Source organism: Lissotriton helveticus, chromosome 5_1, assembly GCF_964261635.1.
Source record: "Lissotriton helveticus chromosome 5_1, aLisHel1.1, whole genome shotgun sequence".
Lineage (NCBI taxonomy): Eukaryota > Metazoa > Chordata > Amphibia > Caudata > Salamandridae > Lissotriton > Lissotriton helveticus.
The window spans coordinates 2,012,025,296-2,012,048,916 of NC_136065.1; the positions used below are offsets into that span (position 1 = coordinate 2,012,025,296).

General features: G+C 43.9%; 1 protein-coding gene across 1 annotated transcript in view; it reads left to right on the forward strand.

Annotated features, from left to right (window-relative positions):
• PPP1R11 (protein phosphatase 1 regulatory inhibitor subunit 11) overlaps positions 1 to 23,621 on the forward strand; it is a 112,865-nt gene that overhangs the window by 84,538 nt on the left and 4,706 nt on the right. The gene's annotated exons all lie outside the window — the stretch shown is intronic.

Genomic DNA, 23,621 nt, shown 5'->3' on the forward strand with positions numbered 1-23,621 from the left:
GAAAGTTATTTGAGTAATGTGTACCTTTTTTTCATCCAATTCGACCTGTAAAGTTTCTTTCTTGTCACCCCTACTGCAATGTTTTTAGGGGTTGATATATCCAATAGGCTGACAAGAAAAACAGCTATTTTAGAACCTGACTCTTGTACATTTATGAGCACGTTTTAAAGGCATTGGAAATATTATTGGTGAATTACTCACTCAATTTTCCGCGTTCTTCCAGCCCGTTAATAAAAATGGTAGTGTCAGTCTATTTTCTCCGTTCTATATCACTCGGGTATTTTCCTCCTACAACCAAAGTGAAGACAGACGGAACCCTATTGGTTAGTAAAAATGTTCCCATCGTCACTAGAGACTTTGTCTTTTACCATTAAAGTATTTAAAATTTAGCTGTTCGTAATACCCATATTCGCGTCAAGAACATTCACGGCAATTTCATATGTTAACCTATTACGTTTGATTAAATCCTTAATCGCGGCACTCGCCAACTTCACGACCCAATTCTGCTTCCCATTCCTTACATTAAGTGTACATGTAGACGCTATCTCACCTGTGACGATTTCTCGTCTCCAACAAAAAGTCTCTCTGGCGTTCAGCACCCGCGCCATGTTGCGCTATCTTAAAATACCCATGTCCGGTATCAGACACAAACAGCGGACTAACTACATTGAGTGTCTTCCCCTTTCCCTTGTTAGTCACGCCATCTTGCAATAGGCAATTCCCGTTTTGTTACCACAGAATAAAATGTATCCAGAATGGATAATAATAATGCTCCTAATTCTATTTCCATGGATTATTGAACATGTTTTACCGTCGTGTAAGAAGATTAAATTGGAAAAGCAACCACCGAAAAAACCCGTCACCAAGTGTTTCTTCCATTACTATTGGTCAGTTACATCATCTCGACACATTTCTCATTTTACTTATCATATACATCATCCTAGTTGGTACTCCTTCACTACTTAACATCAACTCATATTACAAAAAATCTATCGTATTATTATATTGTATCCGCATCACAAAGACGTTTTCTCGAAAAGGGGTTGTGTATCTAAGCAACATTATACCAGACAACACAGTGGGTAAAATTCAATGTCATATCTCAGTATTATACTTGTATACATTGTCACATGATTACAGTACCATAGTATAGATTTACACGAAATAAGGTTTAAGATACACAGATCAGTGTATTTAATACAGTTAGATGTTTAATCATCTGTCAAGTTGATACAGTGACTATCCCTTTAGTCATCAGTCTTAGGGAGAGTCATTTCCAGATGATAGTCTAAATGTAAGCATTTGGTAGGTCTAATCCGGAGTGCGTCCCAAATTAATCTCCCAGAAAAAATTGGAGCTCATCATCAAAATTAAGACCCCTCTCCACCGCATGAACCCGCATTATCCATCTTGCCTCAAGCTGTCTGAGTCTGAGCTCCCTATCACCTCCCCTCACATCCGGGGGCATTGTTTCGATCCCATGAAAGGACATGGATAAATGTTCAGTTTGCAGTTTGCACTCCATGGCATGTGCTGTCAACGGGTGTCTCATGTCCTTATTTTTAAGTGCTCTAAAGTGTTCTGCCATGCGGTCCTTAAGTCTGCGAATGGTACTGCCAATGTATACTTGGTCACATTTGCAAGTTATTGCATATACCACATAGGTGGTGTTGCAGTCAATATGTGATCTTATATAATAGATCTTCGATCCATTATATGTAAAATGTAATGTTCCATGTCGTGACGTCCTACACATGCTACAATCACCACATCGAAAAGAACCCTTTGCAAGTAAATGTAGCCAATTTGGAGTCTTTTCGGGTAGTCTTGGGTAACTGGGGCTGATCATGTTTTTAATTGTCATGCCCCGTCGATGTGTAATAGAAGGTCGTGAGTCGATATGGTCTTTTAGGGTATGATCTGAACTCAAGAGGAACCAGTATTTCTTAAGTATTTGATAGACTTTAGATGACCAAGGGTTATAGCTGGTTATCAATCTCACCTTATCCCTGTTCTTGTTTCTATCATGGGTTCTGGTGCTCAGAGTTTCTTGTCTTTTAGTCCAAGTACTCTGTTTTTTGCTCTCTCTAATACCTCTGACCCATAGCCTCTCTTTAGAAATCTCCTTTCAATGTCCGTTACACATTCAAGGAATTCACAATCCTCGCTGCAATTACGTCGGGCCCTGTATAGTTCGCCATAGGGGATTGAATTTACAGTAGATCTGGGATGTGCACTGTCATTATGCAAAACCGCATTACAAGATGTAGACTTTCTGAATAATTTACTGCACAATTTGTTGTTTTGTACATACAAAGTTAAGTCCAAAAAAGTGATATTGTCTTTAGAATATTCCATAGTGAAGGTCATATTATACACATTATCATTCATATAGGCAAAGAAATCTAGAAGTTCTACCTCACTTCCAGTCCATATGAATATAAGATCATCTATGTATCTTCTGTAGTAGTTAATGTTGGAGTGCCATCGTGCTCCGCCAGGGCCCCAAATGTGCACCGCCTCCACCCATCCCATGAAGAGACAGGCAAACGACGGCGCAAATTTCGAACCCATAGCGGTCCCACAGATTTGCTTGTACCATTGGTCTCTGAACAGAAATACATTTTCTTCCAAAATTAGTCTCGACATCATTAGGATCATATTGGTATGTTCCAACAGTTCAACTGGTCTCCTGTGTAAAAAGAATTCCAGTGCTTTGAGACCCAAGTCATGTTTAATGTTTGTGTATAGGGAACATACATCCATTGTAACTAGTATCATCTCTGGTTCCCAATCAAAGTCATTCAATACATTTAATACATGTTTTGTGTCCCTGATGTTAGAAGGTAAGTTTAAGACATACGGTTGAAGGAATAAGTCTACAAACTCAGCAAGTTTTTCTGTCGGCCCGCCTATTCCAGAGATAATAGGTCTCCCTGGTGGAGACCGGAGACTCTTATGAACCTTTGGCAAGGTATATATACAGGGAAAGCGGGGTCGATGGACAGTGAGATATTTGAATTCTGTATCGTTCAGTAGAGTATCTTGATGCCAGGTCTTTAAGAAGGTGTTGATTTTAGCTACAAACGCAAAGATAGGGTTGTGTGGTAGTTTAGCATACCAGCCTTCATTATTCAGTTGTCCCATAATCTCCTCATTGTATTTTATCCTGTCCATTAAAACAACATTCCCCCCTTTGTCTGCCTCTTTCACTACAAGGGATTTATTTTCTGATATTGATTTAAGGGCACTTCTTTCTCTAATGGACAGATTGTCATGAGGGTACGGGTGCTTGGTATTACGTATCTTGTTCTCAAGAATATCCAGTTCTTTGTTTACGCTCTTATAGAAAGCATCAATATTACTTCCACTCCCCAATTGTGGGGTCCATTTGGATTTCTTTTTTAGTCCACTATCCTCACTCATATTGGTACAACATTCTAGGTCTTGCAAGACTTGATGTAAAGTTACTGGGTCATTTTCTTGTTCTGTTATTGATAGTAAAATTCGAGTGGCATGCACATCCTGTATAGTGATATCTCCTACAATGGGGGGTGGTTGACAATTTTGGACCGAGACATTTGCAGAAAAGAATTTTTTTATTTTTAATTGCCGAACAAATTTATAAACATCAATCTTTACATCATTAATGTCACATCTACTTGTAGGACAGAAGTTTAAGCCTTTACACAGGACAGATGATATATCATTAGTTAATTCAGTATCTGACATATTGATCACCTGAATCTCATTGTCACCTGTCACTTCCCCTGGTTTGCCTTCCAATATCGTGTTTGGTAATGTGCCCTTTCGTCTGGTTTTTTTGCCTCCCCTTTTTCCTCTCTTGGTTTTACCACCATGTCCACCCTTTGGTCGCGTTGTCTCGAATTCCCTATCCGGATCATCTGAACCTCCTTTAAAAAAGATGAAGAGTTATTTCCTGTTTGGTCTACACTGGCATTAGGGACCCCATCCTCTCCACTCACAGAGACATTGCTTGAAGATGCCGTGTCTATACTGCTCATGGATGGTGTTTTTTTACCCTTTGTAAGGGTGTCATTATTAATCAATGCATCGAATCTTTTGGCAAAGGTGAAGACCCTTCCAGAGGCGTAATCTTGTTCGTCGCGCTTCAGCTTGCGCGCTTTCCTCTGTTTGATATCCTCTTCAAATTTCTCTAAGATGTTATTCAAGATCTCATAGTTTTTTTTGGTACCCTCTGTTTTATTTAGGTCTAGTATCTCTTTCTCCAGAGCATCTACTTCTACAGTAATTTTTTGGACTTTTCTTTCAGAGTTTTCTATTAGTAGGTTCATTAGTCTCATGGAGTTACCTGTTAGTTCTTTCTCCCATATTAGCATTAGGTCTTCCTCTAGGTCATCATACGTAGGAAACAGTTGGGATCTTAAACCTCGGGGTATCCTATCTAGTCTTTGATATTCCCTTAGTGTTGCTCCATCCCACCATTTACTAATTTCGGATTTCTTTAGACGTTCCAACCGAATGAATTTCTGCTTTAGGCCTTCATTTGGTTTGCTTGTCCCTAGTGAAACCGCCTTATTGATTGATGCACCTGCATGTAAACTCTTAAAGAGATCATCTGCCACCTTGTTTCTCTCATTTCTAGAACACATTCTCGTTGATTATTAATAGCCAGGTATATTACCCAAAACACCGCCCTGCAGCACACCCACAATAAAGAGCAAATACAAGAATTGATGGCTGGGTTACACTTGTGCTGGGTCACAGTGATATCTATCAGGATTAGAACAATCTGGAAAGCTCCAAGGATACGGTTTAGGCCATCTCTCTAAACACAACAGGCATGATCAAGTCGATGCCCTTTTATAAAGAACAGTGTTTATCCTGAGCTAACATCGAAAACAAATTTTCAGTTAAATGAACAGATCACAAATCGCTGTTTTTTCTTCTCTTTCTTTCATTTATTTCATGTGATGAATGTTCATAAAATTTCTCTAGCCGACACGTGTTTCGTCTGAACTGGTGTTTATCCACAGACTTCTTCAAGGCTAGAACAATGTAATTTTATAATTAAAATCATCAAACATGTATGTTTAAATGTGATATTATCATTAAGGAGAGCTCTAATTATATATAGTTCCATTTAAGTTGTTTAACCGATTTTAACACTTTTAAAACAATGCGTTTACACCCAAGAATAAGGTGCTTGAAAATAAAAGGAGAAATCTAACTCCTAAGGAAACAAGGTGTAGAAGTGCAAAGAGAAACGAGAGGACCCCATCACCGAATTCCTGTCGTGTTATCTCAATATGCTGACATTATTTAAGTCTGCCCTGTCATAATTTAGAGTTGAGAAAAAAGTGAGGTAAAAAATAGAAGTGCTCAAATTAAGTTAAATAAAGTGTTTCACGTCATGATTATGATGTGAAGTGAAAGTTATTTGAGTAATGTGTACCTTTTTTTTCCATCCAATTCGACCTGTAAAGTTTCTTTCTTGTCACCCCTACTGCAATGTTTTTAGGGGTTGATATATCCAATAGGCTGACAAGAAAAACAGCTATTTTAGAACCTGACTCTTGTACATTTATGAGCACGTTTTAAAGGCATTGGAAATATTATTGGTGAATTACTCACTCAATTTTCCGCGTTCTTCCAGCCCGTTAATAAAAATGGTAGTGTCAGTCTATTTTCTCCGTTCTATATCACTCGGGTATTTTCCTCCTACAACCAAAGTGAAGACAGACGGAACCCTATTGGTTAGTAAAAATGTTCCCATCGTCACTAGAGACTTTGTCTTTTACCATTAAAGTATTTAAAATTTAGCTGTTCGTAATACCCATATTCGCGTCAAGAACATTCACGGCAATTTCATATGTTAACCTATTACGTTTGATTAAATCCTTAATCGCGGCACTCGCCAACTTCACGACCCAATTCTGCTTCCCATTCCTTACATTAAGTGTACATGTAGACGCTATCTCACCTGTGACGATTTCTCGTCTCCAACAAAAAGTCTCTCTGGCGTTCAGCACCCGCGCCATGTTGCGCTATCTTAAAATACCCATGTCCGGTATCAGACACAAACAGCGGACTAACTACATTGAGTGTCTTCCCCTTTCCCTTGTTAGTCACGCCATCTTGCAATAGGCAATTCCCGTTTTGTTACCACAGAATAAAATGTATCCAGAATGGATAATAATAATGCTCCTAATTCTATTTCCATGGATTATTGAACATGTTTTACCGTCGTGTAAGAAGATTAAATTGGAAAAGCAACCACCGAAAAAACCCGTCACCAAGTGTTTCTTCCATTACTATTGGTCAGTTACATCATCTCGACACATTTCTCATTTTACTTATCATATACATCATCCTAGTTGGTACTCCTTCACTACTTAACATCAACTCATATTACAAAAAATCTATTGTATTAATATATTGTATCAGCATCACAAAGACGTTTTCTCGAAAAGGGGTTGTGTATCTAAGCAACATTATACCAGACAACACAGTGGGTAAAATTCAATGTCATATCTCAGTATTATACTTGTATACATTGTCACATGATTACAGTACCATAGTATAGATTTACACGAAATAAGGTTTAAGATACACAGATCAGTGTATTTAAACATTGCAGTAGGGGTGACAAGAAAGAAACTTTACAGGTCGAATTGGATGAAAAAAAAGGTACACATTACTCAAATAACTTTCACTTCACATCATAATCATGACGTGAAACACTTTATTTAACTTAATTTGAGCACTTCTATTTTTTACCTCACTTTTTTCTCAACTCTAAATTATGACAGGGCAGACTTAAATAATGTCAGCATATTGACATAACACGACAGGAATTCGGTGATGGGGTCCTCTCGTTTCTCTTTGCACTTCTACACCTTGTTTCCTTAGGAGTTAGATTTCTCCTTTTATTTTCAAGCACCTTATTCTTGGGTGTAAACGCATTGTTTTAAAAGTGTTAAAATCGGTTAAACAACTTAAATGGAACTATGTATAATTAGAGCTCTCCTTAATGATAATATCACATTTAAACATACATGTTTGATGATTTTAATTCTAAAATTACATTGTTCTAGCCTGGAAGAAGTCTGTGGATAAACACCAGTTCAGACGAAACACGTGTCGGCTAGAGAAATTTTATGAACATTCATCACATGAAATAAAAGAAAGAAAGAGAAGACAAAACAGCGATTTGTGATCTGTTCATTTAACTGAAAACTTGTTTTCGATGTTAGCTCAGGATAAACACTGTTCTTTATAAAAGGGCATCGACTTGATCATGCCTGTTGTGTTTAGAGAGATGGCCTAAACCGTATCCTTGGAGCTTTCCAGATTGTTCTAATCCTGATAGATATCACTGTGACCCAGCGCAAGTGTAACCCAGCCATCAATTCTTGTATTTGCCACTCAATAATATAGCCATGTCCACAATGGTTAGTCTGGTTTGGATTTCAAAGTTTTCCATTTAAATTGTCATACTTGTCTTTCACACCTGTTCATTGCCCAGAAGCTTTATATCACACCAGTAGCTCAATTATACCATAAACCACATTTATTAATCCCCCTCGTGGGAACATATCCGCTGTGTTCCATTAAGCAGGTGGGTGGGGAGGCATGTTTGGTATGCACGTGGGGCTGTAGGTGTCATCAGAGCTTAATTTTTTTTTTTTTTATGACAAATAAAGTATGTTCCCGTGCCCAAGGTATTTAACACCGGTCCAATGCAGCTGGCACAGCCCAAATGTCACTTTAAACATAATGTTTGGAAAAATCTGAGTTTTTGTTGTTGTTATATTGAAAATGTAATGCTCCCCTAATGAACTTTGCTTACAAATACAGCGCCGAAAAAGCACCAGAAAACACAGACCCAAATTAAGCACTAGATGTCAAGGGTGCATGGAAGAGTCACTTTAACTCCAAAGAACTTGCTGCATTTAGCTTTGTGACATTTTGGGTACTGCCCACAGACAGGTGGTGATCATGTTTATTGAAAATGGTGGTGATAATAGACGAGGAACGGAGATGACTGATATTACTGTACGTTTTAGAACTATCCCTTATGGATGCAAGGTATGCTTTGGCAATTGTGATTGGTGTAGATGCTGCCTACACTGACCATCTCTCATCCTCTTTAAGGAGCCCAGTCTTCTCCTAGAGCTTGGTAGAGGAAATCAACATTTTGCTGCTTGCTTGGAGCTGGGCTATGCCCTCCAGCTCCTGCCTGTCCTACTAATTTCAGGGCAAAGAGCCACCTGCTTTTTTTCTAGCAGGCAGAGGAGGCCGCTTTTTTTCTAGCAGGCAGAGGAGGCCTGATTTTATCCAGTGCCGAGTGGGCGTGACTTTACGCCGATATGAGGGAACGCTTATCTCGGAGCTCCGTCTGTGGCAATTTCCCCCCCGTCCGCCCGTCCGCCCCCCCCCCCCCCTCCATATCACCGATCCTGAAATACTGAAGTGGCCCCATGTCGCGCAACTGGTTGTGGAAAACCTGGTGACTATACCGGTTTACTACGGGGGTGCATTAGGGCCACTACGAGGGTGAAAACAGCAGTAAAACACCCTGGTCATGCTTCTGCCCCGGCGATTCTAAGATGGCAGCTGTGCGCTGAGGCGGAGATTTCCCTTGGCTGGGTCGGCGGGAGCTCTGCGATCTGCTCTTGAAAGATTATACCAGGAATCCCCACACATCCCGTGGCGATAAATTACAGAGGCAACGGTCCAGGAGGGGAGAGCTGGAAGGACTGGATCGAGCAGGGTTATGCTCCTAAGATGGCGGTTCTCTGAGGTGACGGAGTGACTGGGAGTCGGGAAGAGAGGCTGAGACAGAACAGCAGGGAGAAGTTGCTTGCGAGTGAAACAGCTGGCCGCTGAGATGTGCGCCCTGAGCCCAGAACCATCGCACTTGGCGATAGGACAGCGACGATTGCTGTGGAGTAGCAATGAAACCAGGAGCTGCTGAGAGCTGATCCGAGGTGCAAGGTCGCAACGAGATCAAGAGGAAGAACTGGGGAGGCGAGGAAACTGCCGGAACCTCCCCGTGCTGTGAGGCCCAACTGAGATGAGTGATGAGTGATGGGTGACGTGGAGCGGAGGCCTGCCCCCGGTAGAGCTGGGCCGCAGTGCGGAGGTCGCTGGGCACTACAGGGACTGCTGGCTGGTAAAACGTGTGCCTTGTGCCTGGATCAGCCATATTGCGAGGTGAGGTGGCCACTGGACTGAGCCCACAGGGTGCCAACAGGGGTATGGGGACGCTGCGGATGAAGGCCAGATGAAGGGTGGAAGATGAGAAACTGCTGATTAGCACGGAGTGTTAGTTGGGGAACCCATCGACGGTGTGGGACTGCTTTGTGCCTACCGGCGACTTAATTAAGGCCCACTCCCACTGCGCACAAACTATGTAACGCACGAGAGTGCCTCTTCTCAATAACGGCCTGGCTCACACTGCACAGCAGAATGGAAGAACTCAAGGCGGCTTTGCTGAGGTTGCTGCATCTGCTGATCGATGAAGGCGGATGCAGCGGAGTAGGGAGACGACAGTTCCTAGGCAGGGCTCCTGAACCTCCATAAGCATCTCTGGGCGAGCTACGAGGGCTATGGAACACCATTGCAGAATTTAAGATGGGGAGAATATTCAAAAGAAAGGGGCTCGAGGCCCTGCGAGTGGAGGCAGCAGAGCAGCATACAGAGGATGAAGAGTATGCACCAGGGAAGCGGACAGAGTGCCTCTGGAGACCCTACCTTAGCCGACATCATGCAGGCCATTACCTCATCCAGAGAAGTGCTGGAGGCAAAAATAGGCTCAATAGGGACGGATCCCACCTTGCTCAAAGATGACCAACGTAAAGTTAAAGAAAGAGTAACCCTCCATGAGAAAGCTATGAAGGAAGTCCCGGAGGCGGTTTCTACATTACAGCTCGCTTTGAAAACTGTGGAAACCAGGGTCAAGGTGGTGGAACTGAGAGCAGAAGACAACGAAGTGCGCTCACTTAAAAATAACCTGCGCATAGTGGGGGTTCCGGAACGAGAAGAGTGGCCCGATGCTGTCCAATTCTTGCAAACCTGGCGAAAGGCAGAGATGGCCCCGGAGGGTCGCTCCCCCTTCTATGCACTAGAACGTGCCCATAGAGTCCTATCTCGCCGCCCAAGCCTGGAGCCCCTCCCTGCCCGTTGGTAACTAGACTGCTTCACTATCGTGACCGAGACCATATTCTGCAAAGCACACGGAAGAAACAGGACTTGCAGATTGGATACAGTAAAGTGATGACTTTCCTGGATTTCACCAGTGCGGTACAGGGACAAAACGCCACCTTCCTGCCCATCAAGCGGGAACTACGCCAGATGTGGCTCTTCGATGCTATGTTGTTCCCGGGACGCCTCCGGGTGACTGATAACTCGGAGACTCCTTTCTTTCTCACCCCACATGATGCATGGGAATGGCTAGAGACCCGACGGAAGGCTGGAACTCCTACTACATCACAGGGCTCATCCCAGCGAGAGCTGAACACTCCTCCGCCTCTTCCGAGAGCTCCTTCTCAGAAGGGGAGCCAGCTGGAGCGAGACAAAGCTGTAAATGCGGTGGCGGAAATGAGCCAGGGAGACACAAGCCTGAACGGAAATACTAGTAAACATGACATTGGCGGCTCCTGGAGGTCACGGTCGAGCAGCGTGCATGGGGAGTCAGCTACTGAACTTACAGACATAATCTGAAGCCCGCACATCAGGTCCTATGAAAATGGGTTACTTGCTATTGGGGAAATTACCTTGAATAAGACCTGCGCCTAATGGTGGCAACCTGGGGACACTGTCGGAGAAGATTGGGGCCACCATCTAAACTAAGAGAGTGGGGGAGGGGTCTGGGGGAGATCTGGGTCCTACAGGGTCGACTTGAGCCCCGCCACCTGTTATGAATAGCAGTTCATGCGCATTAGTTTCGATAGGACCTTGTTTGTTTGTACCTGTCCTGGGGAGGGGGAGTTCCTATTGTTGAGGGAATGGGGTGTGGGTCCAGGCATGTCGCTAGGGGGAGGCTGTTCCAGGGTAGGACGCAGGTTACAAAATGGGATCGCCATAGGTATTAAATGTATCCCTTGGAACGTTAGGGAGATGCACACCATGAACCGGCAGCATACAATACATGCATATTTGATTAGGAGAGGGGTACAGATTACGCTATTGCAGGAAACCCACTTATCGCAGAAAGACGGAGTAGCATTACAGTGACTATGGAGGAGGGGGCAGGTGTTTTATACTACATACTCCGCCTTTGCCAGGGGACTCTGATCTGGGTGCGGGCGGGAGTCCTTTTCCAGTGTGTTCGGCAAATATTAGATCCAGAGGACAGATTTGTGGTAGTTTCGGGGAGACTGAACGTAAGGAATATAGCAGTAGGGAGTATTTATGCCCTAACATGGATCAGCCTGCATTTCTAGCTCACCTCTCACAGACACTGGCATCGGTGTTAACTGGCTCAGTGCTAATGGGGGGAGATTTTAATAGCGTTACCGATGTCAGTTTAGACCGATCCCACCCGCCGCTTCCTGACGCTCCCACACACACAATTGCTGAGGCTCAGCGGGACTGGCAGCACCACTGGGGACTGCCGGACACCTGGAGAGCTCAACAGCCGTGGGAGAGGGACTATTCCTATTTTTCTGCCCTACGCGATTTACACGTTCGGGTAGACTCGGTCCTTTGCTCCCTGGATGTTCATGGAGGGGTCACCCTAAGTGAATACTTGACTAGGAATATTTCTGATCATAACCCTCTGCTTGTGTCCTTAGACTGGGTATGGACTCTGCCTACAATCCCTAGCTGGTGGTGGAGGCCGGACGTGTTGGAGGACCAGGTGATTTGGGCTACGATACATACTGCTATTGATGATTATTTCCTCGCAAATACCAACACAGCGATCAGCCCACTTATTGAATGGGATGCTTTTAAAACCGTTATTAGGGGCTGTGGCATTGGTGAAGTGGTGGGGTGCGGAAGGTTCCCTGCGGATGTACAGAACGCGGAACAGCGGCTTAGGGAGGTAGAGAAGGAGAGACCGGAGAGGGTGGATAAACAAACTGAGGCCCCTGCTGAAAGAGATACATTTGTAGCGTTGCTGGCTTGCCTGGCCAACCCAGCAGGCAGAGGGGTGACTATCCTGGAACTGCAGGGGCGGAATGACTAGGTTTATTATAATCAGCAGGATATTAATCTCCATTTTTAGGAATACTACACTGACCTGTACGAAAGTAGGCTTGATCCAACATTACAAGAGGAGGCAGGATTCCTAGAGGACGTAGAACTTCCTCAGATTGATGGTGAAGCTGCGGAGGCCCTAGGGAGGGAAGTCCACATCGGAGAGATACAGAGTGCCATCAAGTACATGGCGAGGAATAAGACACCAGCGACCACGTACAACAAAGAGAAGCCATGCATTTTATCAATCGACATTGAAAAAGCCTTTGATAGCCTCGAGTGGCCCTATCTTTTTAGAGTTCTGAGAGCTCACGGGCTGGGAAAAGATTTCGTAGCTTGGACGGCAATTGTGTATGACAATTCTACTGCTAGAGTTCCGAAGGGAGGGCTGATTCGGATGCCTGTGAAGTGGGCAGGGGAACGAGACAAGGTTGTCCGTTGTCTCCCCTCTTGTTCACGTTGGCGGGGGAACCTTTGGCGGTACGCGCTAGATCAGGCTGCAAGCTATCCGGGATTGGAGGTGATTGGGCAGCTCCACTTTATAGAATTAAATGCGCATGAGCTCCCGATGTTTCTGGCTAACTCAGGGGAGGCCTTACGAGGAGCCAAAGATCTGCTGAGTAAACTGGGAAGAGTTATGGGACTTAAGGTAAACTGGACTGAGACCAGCCTTTTCCCTGCACTCGCGAAGAGAGTTGGCCCACAAGAAACAGCAGCGTTGGTGTGGGGAAACAGATGTCTGACTTATCTGGGGGTTAAAATCGAATATCACAACCCTGCAGATTTGCTCACTCAACACTCTGATCGCAGGGTTTTTGTGGGGCACCGGGAGGCGAAGAGTGGCGCTCGCCACCATGATGAGACTCAGGGCGGAAGGGGGCTTCACGGAGCCGGATTCGAAGCCTATTACCATGCAGCGCAATTGCAGTGGTTTACGAAGTGAATGGAGGGTCGACTCCGCAACGCAGAGGACCTTGGGGGCTTATTCCAGATTTGTGGATGATTCCAGATTTGCGGCTGCTATCTCGTATGCCGCTAGGCCTCCCTTTGAGAGATGGGGCGGTTCCATCGGACCTTTGGGCAGTACGCGGTTGTTGGAATCGGGCCTGTGGACGGGCACTGATAAGATCTCTTACACACCAGAGATCCCGCTATTGGTCTGCGAGGCATTACCTCATGGTGGGGACTGACATAGGCTATGGACATGGGAAGTGGCGGGTATCTCTACTATTGGAGATCTGTTTGAGGACAATACCTTGCTCCCTTTTAATGATCTGTTAGAACGATACGATCCTCCAAGAGGGGACTGCCTTTTACATACTGCCCTGACAGCAGCTATCCGTAAACAGTGGAGGGAGGGGCTGGCAGAGCCTTCGACCTCCCTAGCTTGTCGGTATATAGGGATAGCAGCTGGAACGATTAAGGTGGTCATATGTTTTGGGACTGCCCACTTCTGGGGAAAGCTCTGGAGAAGGGTGACAACTAGCTTAATGGACACGACAGAACGCGACATATCGCTGACACCAGGGTATTGCCTTTTACATTGTAAGGTAACTAGCAAATTTATAGACTTGGGGTTGGTGTTGGCCAAACGAGAACTTAATAGCCACTAGAAGGCGAAAAATGTCCCTAGCGTGCTGCGATGCGACAAGGGAGTTTGTAAAGTGGATAGACTGCGAAGGGATCTTAAGGCTGCAAATGGCCCGAAGAACTGGGAGTGAAAAGACACTAGAAGCAGCAAGGGCGTGGGTGGCATTAGTGGTGATATTAAAACAGCAGAGTGAAAATAACGATTTACCCCCTGACGGTGCAGACCCAGTTGTGGGAGAATGCCCGCCGGCTTGAGCTGCCTGATGGGGCTCCTGCTCGGCGTAGCCCCAGCTGGGAACTGCATCACCTGGAGTAGCATGCCTGGTGTCCCGTTGGACTGATTAGCGATACCGTGCAGGACGGCAGGTGAAAGCGGCATGTCTGGGGGGTGGGGTGGATGGATCTTAGGGGTTACTTGAGTGGCAAAATGTTGAGTTGGTACATGTCTATTATGGGCGGCACTACACCCTGCAGGTCCTAAGAATTTAGCCTGTACTAGAGGATTCACCATTGCTGTGCGCTGGAGCAGGACTAATGCCTCTTCATGGAGAGACAACCAGAGATTATCATGTGTAAACAGGGCAGGATGTACGCTGGAACTGGACTGTAATTACAGTATTGTTTCTGAGATGTGATTGATTGCTTTATCACAAATTAATAATCTTTTTATATAAAAAAAATTCTCCAGTGCCGTGCAGAAAAGTCCACTTGGGCATTGAGTAGCATACACAACACCCCCACCTTCCCCTATCCCCATTATTTCTTTCATGAATTTGAATTTGAATTTAAAAGTATTTATTGAGCGCTCGTACACCAGGCGGTTTCATGGCCCTGTTGAGAATGATTCCTGAGTGAAAGGGAAGAATGATTTAGTTATTAAGAGCCTGTGAGAACAAATACGTTTTTAGGGTGCTGCGGAACTCCAGGTAAGATGATGATGATCTTATTTGGAGAGGTAGAGAGTTCCAAAATTGCGGAGCAAGGACGGAGAACTTAGTGCCTCCCATTCTGCTCTTCTTGAACCTGGGCACCACCAAAAGGGACAGAGAAGAGGAACGGGGATATAGGGTACGATTTTGGACCTGATAAAAGACGGAGCTGTTCCCGCAAGGGCCTGAAACGTCATACATCCCATCTTAAAAAGGGCCCTCTCTCTAATCGGGAGCCAATGAAGGGATCTTAGGAGGGGAGTAGTGTGGTGTGATTTGGGTAAGCCATATACCAAGCGGGCGGCTTGGTTCTGCACCAGTTGGAGCCGTCGGATGGTGTATGCAGGGGCGCCATTGTACAGGACATTCCCATAATCTAAACGGGAGAGAACCATAGCAATCAAGATCAGTTTAAGGGCTGAGAAATAAGAAAAACGTGAGATCTTCCGAATGGTGCGCAAGGTGAAAAAACAAGACGAAACCACCGTGCTGATCTGAGAGTGTAAAGTGAGTTGGTGGTTAAGAGTGATCCCCAAGGTTTTAACAGAGAGAGAAGGGGAGGGACCAAGAGAAGGGGGCCAGAAAATGGGAGACCAGGGGTTGAGTTTACCGCCAGTGAGAAGGAGCTCGGTCTTGTCAGGGTTGAGCTTGAGATGGTTGAAGCGCATCCAATCCCTGACAAAGACCATCACCGACTGGAAATTATAAATAGAATCAGGGGAATCAGAGAGGTTAAAAATGAGCTGGAGGTCATCGGCGTAATTAAACACCGTGACCTCCATCCTCTGCAGTGCAAAAATAAGCAGAAAGATATACAAGTTAAAAAGGAGGGGGGAGAGAGAAGATCCCCATTCATGGGGCCATTGAAGTTGAAAGGCTGTGCCCCTCACCTAGAGTGCCATGCAAACCTCAGACTTGAACTAAAATTGGCTTTCAATCAGTCAGTTGACATACAATGAAAATAAATATATTTTTTTAAGTATGAAGGAATCTTTTTTTAAGCAATTATTCGAGTAGAAATGTAGTAATAGCACATTTCATTCATAAATACAATGTATGCAGGTAGCTAGTTTGTCACCCACATAATTTGAAGTGTACTGAGGTTATAGTGTTGGGGTGCCACGTTTACTTGCATAATAGTCATCATAGCAAATACCATCTGAAGTTATGGTAGCTGAAATCTTACGGATGCATTTTTACATTACAAATAAAAATAAGATTGTGTTTATATCTATCATCACTGTTCTGAATTAAAAAGACTGAACTGAAATCATCTTCTAATCTAGTGCATTAAAAATTAGATCGATCTATCTAATGCAATTGTCATGCAAAAAAGCTGTTGAAAGTGGAAGAACAAAATATGAAGATTCTTTTAAATAATCACTTGAGTAGGACTTGTTTTAATGCACTAGATTAGAAGATGATTTCAGCTCTTCTCAGTCCACCTGTCTTTTTAATTCCTAATCGCACCGTATGCCTGCACCTACATTATCGTACCTAAAAAAGGCAAGAATCAGAACAGTGATATTGTTAAACTAATACTTGTTTTTGGTACGTTACACCACAGGGTTTCTTTTACCTTGGAATTGGGACACTTAACACTCTTATCTGTTTTTAGGTCTCGCCTATGCTGCATAGGAAGAAGACCTTTAGAAACCGAGTTCAGTTTGGCAGTCAAAAGCGTGCACGCATTTTATTGCTTTGAGTGGCAGCTCGTGCATGTTTGACGATTCCCTTGCGAGTGCGAGCTTTCAAACTATCTGTTTGTAATTAACAGATGGTTCCTGCTCGCTCCCGAAAGGGAAACTGGCACAGGCCCCCTCCTCTCTCCCCTCCCCCTTCTTCAAACTTGTTTTTTTTTACTTTGAGTGCGAGGCGCGCGCTTGTTTTATGTAGTTCGCATTTTCCTCTTACCAAAGCGCACAAGCAGTAAATACAGGGCCGTCTATGGCAAAGCGTGGGGCATTGTGCCATTTGAAGCCGGGGGGGGGGGTATGGATGTCACTACTGCTGCCTCAAGATATTTTGGTTACTCTAATAGTGTGTCACGGGTGCGTAATTTCAGCTGAGCTACGTTTACAAACATGCTGGTTTCACGTCTGGTTTCTGCACATCATAATGACTAACACCCAATATTTACTCTGTAAGGCAGTCTATCTTTAATATAATAGGAAAGGACATGTAGGGTCAGTGAACAGAATGGATTCACACAACAGGGTTTTTCTTCATCACATTCTACTGGATATTAGGTACAACAACACTACGTTGCCCTTACAGCAAGTTAAGCAGCAATAGTAATAACAAGAGCTAAGGCAGCAGTTTCCAGTTATTTATGTTATCTATTAAGCGATTTAACTTGCTAACTGGTAGGGGTTTGTAGCCTCTAGTGCACAGTAAAATATGAAACACCTTTTCCGACAGGCGACACCAGACAAATGGCATGCTAATTTGAACTACAATGTGACTGTAATAAGCAAACCTGGCTGCTTATGCTCTTAAAACTTAGTCAAACAATCTCACACGCCTCAATAGTACGTTCTTTTTCATGTAAAGTGTAAAAAGAGGTTTAAATTTGTAAAAGTGATGTCTTTGTGTATGTTAAGCGTTTAGTATAGGGTGCATCGGCTGCTTTGGCATTCTAGACGAATACCCATGGGAAGCTGAAAAATAAGTCCAGATTGTTCATCACCACTTCAGGAACATATTATTTATTTCTTATTTTCTGCTGACTGTTGTAGACCTGAACTTTGTGGATGGAAATCCCTGCCCAGCTAGATTGCTGTCTCTGATCGCAGAGACTATCAATACAGTGGTTAATCTTGATTTCATTAAAGACTAACGGAAGCTAACATTATGCAAATACTTTTATATGCAGCCCTTAAAGAATATTATTACATCACAATAAATAGAACATTAACGTCATCATAAGAAGACAGTGCACACTCCCATCTTCCTTTTAGGCTGCAATGAGACAGGCGTACAAAGTGGCATTCCAGTTGCTCCTAAACATTGTTATCTAAGGAAAAAATAAAAAACCTTGTATAGTGAAAAGGTATAGAGACGGATTATACCGAATAGATAATAACAATGCACAATACGTTAAGTGTAGAGAAATACAATATCCGCATAATCAAGATAAACAGTACCAGACCCAAACCTCCGTTAGTCTTTAATGAAATCAAGATTCTCTCTGCATTATAAGACCGTAGGCTACCATGATGCATGTTTAAAGCCATGTAGAGTTACACTGCTAACATGCTCTATTGGTCTCAAATAGAACTTTGAGCTGGTATCTGCATTTGACCAATCAGTGGCTATAAGTATTTTGGGCAGGGAACTCCCAGCCCAAAATACTTTTACTAGCCATTGCTCCCCTAGAGGACTGAGCTCCGAATCTAGAGAGATATATGCCAGATTCATGCGGACCCATCTGGTATAGTGGGGCTGAAGAAACCGGTCTAAAAGAACTAACATATGACAGGAGAAGTTGATCAGTCCCAAAAGGTCTAAATGTTGAAATTTCATTGTCATAATCACAATTTTTCAAACTCCGGAAAAAAAGGATAGAAAATAGATTCTGACATTGTTTTACTTCTGTTCCAAATATCGAAGTGAACACATTCGGAGGAGTAGAACCTAGTAGAAAGTTCCAAAGCTTTAATGTCTGCGACCCTTCTACAGGAAATCAGACCAGAGTTGTCCATTTCATGGCGATCCTTTTAAGGGAGAGTAAATAGTTAACAGGCCAGGAAAGAAATAGATTAAAAATTAGGTTAACGTCCCAAAGGGATTCGTAACAAGCCTTAGGCGGTCTCCTTAATCTAATAACCTTCATAACCCCTTTGATGAAAGGGTTTCTACCTATTGCAAGATTATTAATCCAGCCATGGCCCGAGGAAATTGCTGATCTGTAGCAGTTGATCGTTCTATAGGAGAGACTTGACTCCAAGAGATGGGCAAGATAATTAGCTACCTGTTGTAGATAGCTCTGTGAGGGATCCAGATGCCTTTCCATGCATTAAAAAGACCACTTTTTCCAAACACCCGTGTATCTTTTCCTGGTGCCCACGAATCTTCCGAAAGGCTCTTAGCCTCTCCTGAAAGGTAAGAATATCTGCCTGAAACCCTGAAATCCTCCAAGCAAGAAGGTTCATCCTCTCTTCTAGAACCAAAGGATGTTCTTCTCCCTCTGGACCCTGGAGTAGGCCTGAGGATGATGGGATCATCCGCTGGAATTCTACAGCTAACTCCAGTACCCCGGGAAACCAAACCTGAGATTTCCAAAAGGGTGTTGAGAGAATGATGGAGCATGACTCCAGTCTCACTTTCTACAACAGTCTCTGAGAAAGGGGGAAAGGTGTAACCTTTGATCCCCTCTCAATATGGGAGAAAGGCATTGACCCTTGACTTATTCAGGTCTGGTCTATAGCTGAAGTATCTCTGAACTTGGTGAGTTAGTCTTCTGGCGAACAGGTCTATGTGAACTGGGCCCCATCTTTCCTGAATTAGGGAAAATGCTTTGGAATTCAATTTCCAATCGCTGGAATCGTGGAGAAAACAAGAATTCCAGTCTGCCCTCAGATTTTGAATTCCCGGAATGAATTCCACCCTGAGAGTAATCTTTTGATCCCAACAAAAATACCAGATCAGTTTGGCAATATCTGAAAGATTCTTGGATCTCGTGCCCCCCCTAGGGCAATTTATATATGAGTTAGCAAAAAAATTGTCCAGGCAGATGAAGGTATTGGAGTTCTTTAGAAATTCTTTGAAGCTCATAAGTGCATTCAAAGCTGCCAACATCTAATGAGATTTTATGTGTAGGGATTGTTCCTCTAAGGACCTCCTCCCCCTGTCTCTAAATTGTTTAGGCGAGCACCCTAACCACGGTTTCTCGCATCCGCTTCTAGAATAAAATCTGAAGCATTTCGAAAATAGCTTTTCCGTTCCATGCTTGGTGGTTCTTCAACCACCAGCGAAGATCCTCTCGAGTGTGTTTCGGGAGAGGAACTGATGCTTCGTACCACAGACCTTTCCTCAAGCCGCTTTTAATCTTTGCATACCCTTGTAATGAAGAGGGCTGGGTGAAATAGCCTGGATAGAGGATGACAGGACCCTGGCTAGGTCTTTCAGACGGATTAATAATTTCGATAAGATAAGACACGTTTCTTTATCTTGGCAACCTTCGGGCGTGATAGAATTAGGTTGGAGAGAACAGTATTTATCTGGAAACCAAAGAATTCCAACTCCTGTGTCAGGACCATGATGGTTTTCTCTGTATTTATGATGTATCCTAGATTCTGAAGAAGGTCTAAAGTCATTTGTAAGTGTTTGAGAATTTCCAGTTTGTCTTGAGACATAATGAGAATATTGCCTAGGTAAATAATTTGACGAACTCCTATCTCCCTGAGATAACTGACCACTGGCCGGAGGACCTTGGTGAAACACCAAGGTGCCAAAGGGGAGACACTGGAACTAATAGAGTTCCTTTCCAAGTAAAACAAAGGTATTTTCGACAGTTCTCATCTATGGTGATCGTAAAATAGGCATCTTTGAGATCCAATTTTACCAGCCGATCCTTGGTTTGCAAAATGTCCCTCAAAAGATGGATACCCTCCATCTTCAAATGTCTGTACATTAGAAACTTGTTAAAATATTTTAGGTTTATGACGGGACGCCAACCCTTTTCTTTTTTAGTACTTAAAAACCCCTTTGAGATCTCTGATAAGGGGATCTTTATAATGCTCCCTTGTCTAGCATTTGGGAAATCTCTAATTCTATCAGCTTTGCCTTCTCTGTGTCTAGAAACATCTCGCTTGGAATTTTTCTTTGGAATGGTTCTTACCAAAAATCTATCTTGACCCCCTATAGTTTCTAGAACCCAGGGGTCGTGATTAATTCTTAACCAATTGTGTGCAAAGTGTTTGTCTTCCTGCCACCCTTGAAGGGATAGTAGACTTCGGACTTACCTTGGTAGGTTTGATTGGAGGATCTGGCTCTACTGCCACAGGATCTTGACCCCTCCCTCTCTGGGGGTAGAAGTTGGAGTTGGAGCGGTAGCCTCTATTGAAATGTCTTGGGGGTAAAATTGGGACCTGTAGGTGTTGCAGCTGACAGCTGTCCCCTCCTGTCAGCCCTCCCAAAAAGTGGGCGGCCCCCAAAAACTCTGTGCATGCTTGACTGAGTCCTGCTGAACGCGCTAAAGGTTGATACATATTTGCCCAGAGATTTTACGAAATTGTCTCCAAATAGGAGTTCCTTGGTGTCACTTGTGTCCTCTTTAGTGTACAGGTTGCGGAGCTTTGGGTTTATTCTCAGCAGAACTGCTTTCCTGCGCTCAGTAATGAGGTTGGCATTAGCGTTACCAACGAAGCAGATTGCTTGTCGTGACCAACCTCTTAGGAGGTAGATGTTGACCGGTGGTATCATTGGTCCTAGCCTCTTCTTTCATGTCAAGGATGTTCGACAAGGACCAAGTACATCAAAAAATTTGTCTTGGCATTGCTTCAGACATTTTTCGATTCCCTTTCTGGGGTCCCTCCCATATTTAAAGAGGAAGGTGATCAGTTTGGGGTCCAGATTGGGGGTGTTGCAAACCTTGTCCTCCGGGGAGGGACAAGGGCACTCATTGCGCAGCAAGTTACATGTTTCCATATCCAGAGGCTTTTTCACCAACTGAGAAAGGTATTTTCCGATTTTGTCCATTGGCCACTATTCTGAACTGCGGGGTGGCGAATAGCAGTAGGGTTAAACCTCTCCACCAAGGGGGTCCTTGACAATAGAGGTTGAGGTGGAAGGCTGATGCAGGTCCTCATCGAGATCATCCAATGTATCTTGAGGATTGAAAATTAACTCATCCATTTCCGAATCCTCATAATCCAGTGATACGCGATGAGTATGTAAGGAATCGTCAATCATATGCACCGTAAAGGATACCTCGTTCTATCATGCCGCTACAGGAAACTCTTCTCTCTGTCCCAAGGTATTGGGATTTCTCTCTTGCGTTACCATGAGCACCAACATCTATTGTACCGCGAGGGCTACCAAAATCGATTGCATGGGGAAATGCTTCATTCTCAAGTTTCCTTTATTGGGAAACTTTTCCCCCTTTTTTACGTCCAGAGGTAGAGGGAGAGTCTCCGTCTAAGAGAGAAAAGTAAATCTCCTCGACGGGACACCCTCTTCCTTTTAGTTAAGGCAGTGTCAACTGCTTCCTTGACGGAGGACTTGAGTTCTTCCTCCAATGAACCTCTTCAAGGTATCACCCAGCAGCTCCGTAGGGGGCTGCTGGGGGTTGTTAGCGTCCACATCCATCTCTTTAATCCAGATGTCTTGAAATGTAATGTATAAAGGGCCCTTTAATAAGGCCTACTCAGTTTGAGAAGGTATCGCACTGTGGATCAGCACGCTCTCTTAAAGTGCCAAATTCCTTACTTTGCTTTAAAATGACTTAAAAGTCAATTGCAGTGTATTTAGATGGCCACTTGGTGGTGATTGCGCTAGTTAAATCCTGAATTGGGCAAAGGGAGACTGAAAGAGGCTCCGACTCAACCAGGCACAGTCACGCGCTCAAACGAGGAGCCGCAACCTAGTTAACCTGGCGCAGAGCCGGAGGAGAGCGACGCGTTACCAATGACGCACGAGGGAACATTGGCTCGCTCTCGCGTCTCCCAGCATGTCGCTGGGAAGTCAAGAGGCTCAGGCGTTGCTCCCGGTCTTGTTTCCTCCTTTATTTTTATTTTTGTTTTTTTATTTAGCAGCGCTCGAAGCCCAACAAATGATCATGAAGACCACTAAGCGGGCTTAAGGCCCAAGATTGGCCGGAGCAGCCGAACGTGTTAAACAGAAGCCGCAGAGCGGAACAGTGGAAAATTGAAAGTACGCTTACCTGCGTTTTCAAACAATGGTAAACCGATCTGAAGAATAAATGAAGTACAAGCCATTCCCGCCATAAATTGGACCGGGGAGGATGGCAAGCTGTAAAGGAAAGGTTAATTACAGGAAATTAACGAGGCACGGTAAGATGAGTTTATTAGCTTAATTTAGTATTGGACCTCATCACCCTAATGTAAATACGAAAACTAAATCAATAATCAAGATGCAATTAAACTGTAATGCCACGAATGGAAAGGTGTACTTAGCAGTGTCGGGATCAGCGAACAAAAGAGGAAGATGGGAGTGTGCACTGTCTTCTTATGATGTTAATGTTCTATATATTGTGATGTATTAACATTCTTTAAAGGGCTGCATGTTGGGCAGCAAATAAAAGTATTTGCATAATGGTAGCCTCCGGTCTTGTAATAAAATTTGGATTGACAAGAAGTTGAACTTCTCCACTCAGATCAACAAGTTCACTGGCCAATTATTTGACATTTTGAAATCCTTAAAGTTCCTTCCTCTTCTTCCTAGGTCAGCTAGGGAAACTTATCCGTGCACTGGTATCCTCGTGCCTGGATTATGCCAATGCCTTATATGTAGGTTTGCCCGGCTACCGTCTGAACAAACTGCAGGTGGTTCAGAATGCCGCTGCCATAACTCTCCTTAATGTCCCTATAAAGACCAGTGTGAGACAACACTTGCAGGACCTCTACTTGTTGCCCATACTGGAGAGGATTACTTTTAAATCCCTGGTCCTGGCACATTCAGCACTCTATGTACGCCCCTGTACATAGACCTGCGAAAACGTTCAGGCTCTATATTCCTACCAGGCAGCTGTGCTCTGCGACTCAGCTTCTCGCCTGTGTCCCTAGATTTCGACTTAAGAGAATGGGTGGGAGCTCTCTTGCTTTTAGGGCATCTTTGTCTGGAACCTTCTCCCTCTGGATTTTCAGGAAAAGGCTCAAAACATTCCTATTCATCTAGCCGCCGCCTCTTTCCTACCTACAGGCTCGTGCCGGGACACTTTAGCGTGCGCGT